Source organism: Anas platyrhynchos, chromosome 2, assembly GCF_047663525.1.
Source record: "Anas platyrhynchos isolate ZD024472 breed Pekin duck chromosome 2, IASCAAS_PekinDuck_T2T, whole genome shotgun sequence".
In the NCBI taxonomy this organism is placed as follows: domain Eukaryota; kingdom Metazoa; phylum Chordata; class Aves; order Anseriformes; family Anatidae; genus Anas; species Anas platyrhynchos.
This window is the reverse complement of record NC_092588.1, coordinates 44302242-44311865: the sequence shown is the minus strand read 5'-3', so window position 1 is coordinate 44311865 and position 9624 is coordinate 44302242. Positions and strand designations below refer to the sequence as shown.

The 9624-nt window shown below is 37.9% G+C and overlaps 1 long non-coding RNA gene across 1 annotated transcript in view; it reads left to right on the top strand.

The window, feature by feature from the left end:
• The window catches only part of LOC119715926 (uncharacterized), a 39623-nt gene extending 34759 nt beyond the window's left edge, over positions 1–4864 (top strand). The window contains exon 3 of the long non-coding RNA XR_011807517.1: positions 3916–4864. This is a non-coding gene — a long non-coding RNA (uncharacterized lncRNA). The remainder of the gene's footprint in view (positions 1–3915) is intronic.
• Positions 4865–9624: the final 4760 nt, after the last annotated feature.

Sequence of the window (9624 nt, the reverse complement as noted above, 5' to 3'; positions counted from 1 at the left end):
TTATACTCAGCGTTTCAAGGTGCCTCTGCCTCCCTCTGAGGGAAGAACTGAAGATGCTGTATAACACAGTGTCTTTCCCCACCCCAAAATCCTGGGCTGGTCTCACCTGAAACGCTTGACAACATCATTATTGCTTGCAGGTAAAAGCTAGGAGACACACCTTAATGCTTATTGCACTGAAACCCTTTGTTGGATACAAAAGAGTACGTTTTAAAAACAGAAGGCAAGCTTTGCTCGGAAGATACTGAGTGATTTATAAATTACTCACAACATAAGGAATCATTAAAATGGTAACTTATCATTGCTTTGAACGCAGTTGCCAGTTTTCTCCTTACACCAAGTATAATAGAGGAACTTCGTGAATATTGGTGTGAAGAACATGGACTTGAAGAAATGATTAGTCTGAGAAAATGCACATCCGTTTGTTTACTGTCAGGTGAGAAGTTAGTTCTATTCACATTGCCAATGAAAGTGCAGTACTCAGAGCAGAACAGGTTGCCATTAAAAAAAGTAACATTCATTTGAGGAAAAGAAAAGAAATAATAATAAAAAAGAGTGTTTTCTTCATTGGCCCACAAGAGTATTCAGAAGCAGAGAAAGGAGACTTTCTGCTTTCACTACCTGCAAAGTCTCCTCATGCCATACCTCTCCCTTCCTATGGGTTGTGCTCTTGCTGACATAGCCAGCATGGAGATGTACACATGCCTCCAGAGAAACTGGAGAGCTGCTCAAACTGACAGGCAGTGGAGTGCAAAGGGTCCTCCCCTGTGAGGGGTCCTCTCCTGTGTGCTGCACAGCTCATTTCTGGCCTCCTTTTGGAGGGCATGAGAACAAATATGTGTGGGATGGATAAATCTCTGCTCATCAGTGTACCCCTTTGCTCTGTGCTGGAGGCTTTGTAAGTGCTTCCTTGCATATTTTGGACAACTAAATTGTCCCATGGTGGGAAAGGTGGGCATCTGCTCTGCTGGTGGACCTGTGAGGAGGGTGCAAGCTCTATCCCCTGAAAGTGCAATACAACTGGCATGCTCTTGCTACTTGAACCCACCAAGGTGCTCGGCATGTCCTAGGACTAACTTCAAGCTGGGAAAAGAGGTCTCAGCACTTCTGGGGCTATGCAGCTGCTACTGGGATGAAACTCCATGCTCCTTCTGGGAGTATGACACACCTACCTACACGACTCTTTGCACAAGTGCCTTTCAGCCTTGCAGCTCGCTTAGGCTGCTGAAGCCTATCACACATCTCCCTGCTGTCACTCAGCCTTTGCCACTGAGTGCAACGTGCCTGGCAGTGAGTTAGTGAGGAAACCAGGACAGGAAATGTTAAACAGATCCCACCTGAAGTTCTCTATTTTCTGGGAAATTCTTTTGGATAAAGACAAAATGAAAAGTTATTTTGCACGTGTAGAATGTGCATACTCCTTATGGACCAAAATAGCTTATTTCAGAACTTTTGCTGAGTTACATATTCCAAAATATGTCAGTTTTGAAACATTTTCCTTTCTGGGTTTTTCACCTGTTTGGTTCAGAGTTTTATTTCATTTAGCAGAATTCTTAACATTGTTTTCTGTATGTTTTTGAATATTTCTTACCTCAATGATATCATCATTAGTGCAATAACATAAAAAATATTTGTGTTACTATCTCAGTAGTAGGTGAAGTGAGCCAATGTTTTGGCAGTTCAGAGTTAGGTCTATACTTTCTATATAGGGGAAATACATAAAAGAAGGGCAAACACAGTTTCAAAATGAGTACTCTTCTCAAACTTCTCTACAGATCATTGGAGAGAAGAGTCAGTAGATTATTTTTTGAGTATCCTTTAAAGAAGTTAGATAAAAAATATTTTATTAAGATTATCAATATATCACAGCATGTGAAAACTATATAGGAGACATGGTAGGAACAATTCAGAAAACAAGAAAGGCTGAAAGTATTACTCAAAAATGCTATTGCTAGTTCTGTATTTTCATTTTGACCACTGAATAAAAGTTATTTCTTGCAAAATAAAATATACATATTCTTTTACAGACAAAAGCATCTCATGTTTGTTGTGTCTATTTTTATTACAAGAAAAGTTAACATGATATATGAAAGATGATAAAATTCCTCAAACAATAGTGATAGTCCCAGCAACAGTGAAAACAATACCCCTCCCATCCCCCCTCCCCAGCTATGACACTGTATCTCTCTGTGACATATCGTGTTATGAAGTACACTGTACGTGGACTTATCAGAGAGGATAAATAGGAACAATTGTTCCATGTGAAAACTTGTTGCATGAAATTTCAAATGTGGCTTCAAAAAAAATGGTCAAAATTTGCAAAATATTATTTGCATATTAACAATTACTAATAATAGTTTAGTCTAAGCAAAATGACAAAAGAAAGTATAATGATTTGATCTAGCTTGAAGAAAAACTCCTAAACCACTGATCATTATCCTTTGGGAACACGGGGGTTGATATGACAGAACTGGTGACATCCACCTAACAGACATTTTATGCTCTGAGAGTCTTTCTCTCTATTATATTTTATCTGAAGATTTTTTATTTTCTTCCTCTCACCCCTCTTAGCACCTTACAGAACAGCAGAAGGAAGGGCCTTGAATCAATGTGTAAACTGAACTGCATAATTCAAAATACAACCGGCATATAATGCACTAAGTTAAAATTTCACTTTTCACAGAAAGATTTTAAAACATGTTTTGGTGTCTAAAAACTCAGCCTGTTGATAATGCGAAGGGGTCGAGTTTCTACTGACCTCTATTTGCACAGGGTAGCTAGTTCAATTGCTTTAGAAAGCATCCTTTTCCTACTGGCCTCATTACTTTTAAGACTATTCTTGAGACACTTTTGAAAATAAGGTGTAAGCTCTTAAACATGAAGTCTACATCATCAGCCCAAGCCTACAGCCAATTTTAAACTTGGCTCATCTATATTTGATACAGCCTTCTATCACATATAGGTGTATACATATATTGGAGCTGACTTTCTGATTATCTCACAGGAAAAAAGTTTGTTCCTGAACACCTCCTGGCACACTCTTCAATATAATTTATGCATGTTCTTCTGCATGTTCTTGCCTCAGACCTAGTTGCCCACTCTGCACCTTTCTCCATGGTCAGAAAGACTTCTCCACCCTCTGCCCAGAAATAGAATTTATTTTCATACCCAAAGACATTGGATAAACATTTTTTTAAACATTTTCCAAGGAACAAGAGCAAAAAAATCACTCCACTTAAAAAACAAAACAAAACAAACAAAAAAAAAAACACACATGAAATAACAAAAGTTAGATGATGAAGTAATAAGAAATACCTTTGTCAAGAAACATAGAGATATTCTCTTATTCTGATAAAATGGTATTTTTGAACCTTGGATATTTGATAACAATTTAGTGCGGTAGGGTAGCTTTTCTGTAAAATGGCCAGATCTCATTAAAAAAGGCAGATTTTTTTTTCTCAGAATCTGTAAGATGTCCACTGAAAGGGAGATGCTTAAAAAAAAGTTGCAAGCTGTAAGTTAGTGTTGTAAGATATATATAAATGTAGAAACAACAGTAATGCTATTTTGCTCTGCACCAGTGCATTTCAACAGAAATTTTCAATGGTTAAAAGTACAACAGTTTGTGTCTCATCTGGACGGCAAAACAGGATAAATGTTTTCACTTGACAAAATCTCTGACAATACTCTGTGATTGCTAACTGCATCTCTATGTTAGTGCTCTCAACTGAAAAAAGGTTGATCAACATAACCTGTCATTTTCAAAATGTATGAAAATCAAATTAATACGATCTGAAGTTATCCATGAGCCTGTTCTTCCTCTAGTTGTGTTGAAGAATCAGTATTATCCTACAGTGTGATCCAACTACAAAAGAAAATGCTATATGAATCTTTTTTTGTTTGTTTGTGTCACAGATGAAGGAGGAGGGAGTCACCGATGATGAAGAGATAACTGAATTGCAGATAAGAAATTCCTGCTGGCGTAAATCCATTGACAGCACTTGCTTCAGTGTGGAGGCTGGCAAAAAGCCTTTCTCAAGGAGAGCTGCTCAACAACTCCTTACCTTCAGGCCAAGTGATGTGGTTACGTGTTGGGAGTGTTAGTGGATGCAGAAAAATGAGGTGGCAGCTAGTGATCTTCCTATATTTTCTTTTCATGCAGCATTTAAGTAAGGCAAACCACAACTCCAGGACAATAGCACTTTTCCTCTGGAGCACAAAATACTTCCTTCTGTTCATCACCTGATAAGGCCAGCAGACACTTGTGAGTCTTAGCCTATGTTGTAGGTGTTTTTGCACATGCCTGACGTTAATGTTTCTGTGTTTTTAGGCTCTAGCTCACAATCTTAGTTGAAGAGTCCTACTATAAAGAGAAAATACATGAAAAGTTTTTTTTGTTGTTGTTGTTTTGTTCTAGAAGTCTATATTAAAACAATGTTTTCACTTAAATGTTTTTACAGTTTTTCTGTCTGAACTAAGCATATGTATTTATACAATTTTACATTACCCACGTCTGTAAAGAATGTGTATACTCTTCTTGTTTGAGAGGCTTTGTACTATTTTCAGGTTTCCTACATGGCTTAAAGCCTGCACTTTCTAGTGATACTACACTTACAAAGCAGATAATGGTAAGGAGGAAGGGTTAATGGTGCCAAACCAGGGGCAGAGAATGGGTAGGTCAGCCCCTTTGGGCTGTAGAAAGAGCTTGGATCTACTTGAGATAAACACAAAAACACACCCTAAAATTGAAGTTTGAAACAGTTCTCAGACATAGCCTTGAGTGAAAGTCTCCTGTGTGGGAAGAAGAAAAAAAAATTAAACTTTTCTGCTGCAGTTTTACCTTCCTGATTAAAGGATGTGTGTTTCTCCAGCAGTTACCTAGAGGATCTGTCATTTCTAAGTCAATACAGACCTGCATTCAGAAAAAGCAAGCTAGCCTAGGACTTTTCGGGTAAGCAAGCAAGAACATTGATTTAAATTATTTTATCAATGGCATATTCAGATCTACATGGAAGGTCAAAGAAGAGAGTTTCTGTAATAGAATATGTATGCCCAAGAGAAGGCAAATGAGAAATATCATTAGCTCCATCAAAGCAGTGTATGAAGAAGACAGTTCCATTAGCTTTATTTTAATATGAGGAACCTGAGGAACGGAAAGATGAAGTGACTTGTCTGAAACTCAACAAAACAGGTACAGAAGTCTGTCTCACTTGTTGCATTTTAGGATATATGACAAGTGGCATATGGCAGTTTACTTACTTCTGATAGGCCTTATGTTAAATTTATGGAGCTGGAGATTTTGGGAATTGCTTGAAATATAAGACAGACAGACTTTGTAATCCTTATGATATACGGGGCTATATTCTGTTATATACTTTATATTATGATGTGATTTGGGAATCTGATTTGAATATCATCAGGATCACTTTTGTTGGTGATAAATTTTTTTTTAGAGTATGGACTTATGTTAAGATTACTTACAACTGCTAAGTATCCCTTTCAGTCCAAAAGAAACTCTCTCTGACAAAAATAGTTGCTAGGATGGGTAAATATCTCTTGTTATCAGCCTGATTAACAACATCTTGTATTATATTACCAGTCCTTCTGTGTGGATATGAAATTGGATGTTAAAATTGAATTAGACAGGATTGTGTAAGAGGCATTTTTTTTACTTCCTCAGAATAGATGGTTTTTGCAGCCTAGTCACTTCATCTTACTGCCGATGTTCATAACTGTTATCACAGTAATCATGGTGATAACACTGTCACTTCTGAGTTGCTGAAGGTGTGTGAGTCAAACCTATAAGCACAATCAGAAAGACAGCCTTACAACAAAAGTAGAAAAATTAAACGTGATCCAAGGTGAGGAAGAAAAAAGAAGTATGTGGAAATTAGACTGGTTAGAGCAATACTGTCATGAAACCTCACTCTGAGATGACATCTATCTTCTCTACGAAACCTTTAGAGTGAACACAAATCTTACAAAACATCTTACTTTATTAAAAGCTATTGGGAAGTTTGTCTCTGCATTACCTGCAACATAAGTGTAGACAGCTACATAAATAATGAAGGATTACCAGAATTGAAGAGACTAACGTTAGTTGAAATGTCCACCAGAAGCCACTAGGTGTGCCTTTTGTTAAAGGTCAATACTCTATTTGTCATTACACCAAGCATCCAAACCAAAGTGAAATCACTCTGCCATAACATGCATAATTGAAACTGTGTGTTGCAGCAGCACATGGAGACTGCCACAGGGTGCTTTTGGCATCAGGCTCCATTGTGTTCATTGCTAAAAAAAAATCATATTAATAGCATCTCTATTCCTAGGAGTTCACAGTCCAGAAAAAGAATTCACAAGTTTAGAAAGGACTTTACAACCCCAAGTCAATGTTTGAAAGCAGTTAAAATCCACTCTTGCACTTTTAATCCTGCTTCCCTTTCTTCTCCACATCAAATTATGTAGCTCAGTATAATACTACAATTTCTGAAGAAATTATGTATTCAACCATATGAATGATGTAAAGGTTTTTCAGGTCATATCATGTCCCATGTATCCATATCCATGTCCAGAGAATCTGGTGAATGGCCTGGAACACAAGTTCTATGAGGAGCAGCTGAGGGAACTGGGCTTGTTTAGTCTGGAGAAGAGGAGGCTCAGGGGAGACCTTATTGCTCTCTACAGCTACCTGCAAGGAAAGGTTAGCCTCTTCTCACAGGCAACTAGTGATAGGACTAGAGGGAATGGCCTCAAGTTGTGCTAGGGGAGGGTCAAGTTGGAAATGAGGAGACATTTCTTCTCAGAAAGAGCAGTCAGGCATTGGGACGGGTTGCCCAGGGAGGTGGTGGAGTCACCGTCCCTGGGGGTGTTTAGGAAAAGGTTGGACTTGGTGCTTAGAGACATGGTTTAGTAGGTGACATTGGTAGTAGGGTGATGGTTGGACCAGATGATCTTGAAGGTCTTTTCCTACCTTAATGATTCTATGATTCCATATATATGCATGGTTATGCACATGGTATGTACAAAGAAGCAGAGCAGAGCAGGAAATGTGTCTCAGAAACATTGCCCCTTTGCTTCCCTCAGAGAGGATGTAGTACTTTCCAAAGGCTTTTGACTTATCTTTAAAATATAATATACATACACATTTGGTTCCAGACATCTTGCAGCCATTATAACTCATTAAACAAAAAAGCTTACTATTTATATTAAATTATAACAGTTTTATCATTCCTATCTATTCAATTATTTATTTCAGTTTTCTGAACCATCAGTATCACATGAAAGATAATTAGTGGTATCTGATTCCATTTCTGGAATTTAAATAATGTCAAAGGTTTATATTATATACGCAGAAGCCAAATCAGGACGTATGTGTGGGCAAGGGAATTTAAAACTAGGATTTGGATATAGTAGGGCTGGGCTGGCTAAACCAATATGGATATGTAAGAGTCTGTTCTAAAGAAACATGTTCTATATTTTATTGTTTTGATTAGGCCTTTCAGTGGATGAAGAGTGAAACACCAATATTTATTGGAAAACATGCTCTTATTGTGTATTTTGTTTAACTGAAATTCCATTAGAAATCTCATGAGCTATCCTGTATACAGATAAAGCAGAGAGCTTCCATGCTCGAACAAAGAATGGCTATGACCCTTGATTTGATGGGGAAAAAAGCCAAAGAAGCAAGAAAAGAAAGAAGCTCCAGAAGCTATGGGAGCAATCTGGACCTACCCAGAACTGATTCTGTGTCAAATCAAGGCTCAGCTTCAATCAAAATTTCTAAAAGCTCTTGCCAGGTAACAGGCTTGTAAAATCACATTCAAACATCTACATGTAAGTGTCATGTCTATCAAATGTGCCAATCATCATCAGAGTATTGCTGCTAAAAAAAGATCAGACCTGCTAATTAAAAAACCATACTGGGTAACAACATCACTAAATCACTTCAAAAGAAATAAGATGATTTTAAGCATCTAACTTTATCAGCCACTAGAAAGAATAAAGAAAATATTGGCTTGGCAATCTAAAGTATGAACCTCTGCACTTACATGATTTGAAGGTGAATCTTCTATAGAGGGTGCAAATTAAGGTATCACTTTCAACACGTTTGACTGTTGGTGAGTGGAAGAGCAAGAGTATACCTGAGTATAAAGGAAAAAGTTATCTTCCTCACTCTGCCATCATGCCTCTCAGCTGACTTGCTAACCTTTTGTACATAGTAAGGAGTTTTTGGTTTTTTTTTTGTTTGTTTTCTAGGCTTTTGGAATAATTTCAGTGAACTTCAGTGTTGAGATGTGGGGTATTTGCTTCAATTTTGCAGTTTGTTCTCTCACATAAAAAAGAAAAATCTATGCTGACATTTCACACTTCTACAGTGATGACACTAGTAAGCCCCAAGAATGTGCATTTAGCCTTTTGATATCAGCTGCAGCTAAAAATTCTCATTTTACCTCAAAATAAGCTGCTTTCTGAATGTCAGTGTTACCTCACGTACCCTGATAAAGTTCTGTCTTTAAAAGTGGACAGAATGCAAAGACTCATGTCACTTAAGAACCAGAGAACTACACACCAAGGATAAAATCTGTTATAAGCTTGAAAAATTGAAAAAAAGTGTCCGGATACTTTGGATTTTTTAGATGTATATTCTAAAAAAACATGTGTTTATATATATATATATATATACACTCCAATCCCAGGAATATGAATCATATATATTTATTTATATATATTTTATAAGCCCACGATCAGCCCCAAATGTGCCAGGAAAGAATCTCTAAACTCACACAAGCAAACTTTCCATCTTAATTTAAATATATTGTACTAAAATGTCCATGGTGTCTAAAATACTGAACAATGTTATATTTTTATCCAGCTTTGCTGTTTAACATACCAAAAGGCAAACAACCTCCCTGAAGCATAGTGCATCCATTTTTTTTTTTTTTTTTAATCACAGAATCACAGAATCACAGAATTTCTAGGTTGGAAGAGACCTCAAGATCATCGAGTCCAACCTCTAACCTAACACTAACAGTCCCCACTAAACCATATCCCTAAGCTCTACATCTAAACGTCTTTTGAAGACTTCCAGGGATGGTGACTCCACCACCTCCCTGGGCAGCCCGTTCCAGTGCCTCACAACCCTTTCAGTAAAGAAATTCTTCCTAACATCTAACCTAAAACTCCCCTGGCGCAACTTTAGCCCATTCCCCCTCGTCCTGTCACCAGGCACATGGGAGAACAGGCCAACCCCCACCTCTCTACAGCCTCCTTTAATGTACTTATACATAGCAATAAGGTCACCCCTGAGCCTCCTCTTCTCTAGGCTGAACAAGCCCAGCTCCTTCAGCCGCTCCTCATAGGACTTGCTCTCCAGGCCCCTCACCAGCTTCGTCGCCCTTCTTTGGACCCGCTCAAGCACCTCGATGTCCTTCTTGTAATCCTTTTTTTTTCTTTTTTTTCCCACTTTTATCAAAGGAAAGCTGCTGAGCAGAATGGGCAGATGAAAAGGTGGTGAAGACAGGAACTGATAAAGATGATGGGTGTGAGGAGGGCTCTGTGTTAGGAGTGGCACTAAAGCCAGGCATCTTCAATGGCAATGGCACGCTTCTTCTTACAGGAGTGTTA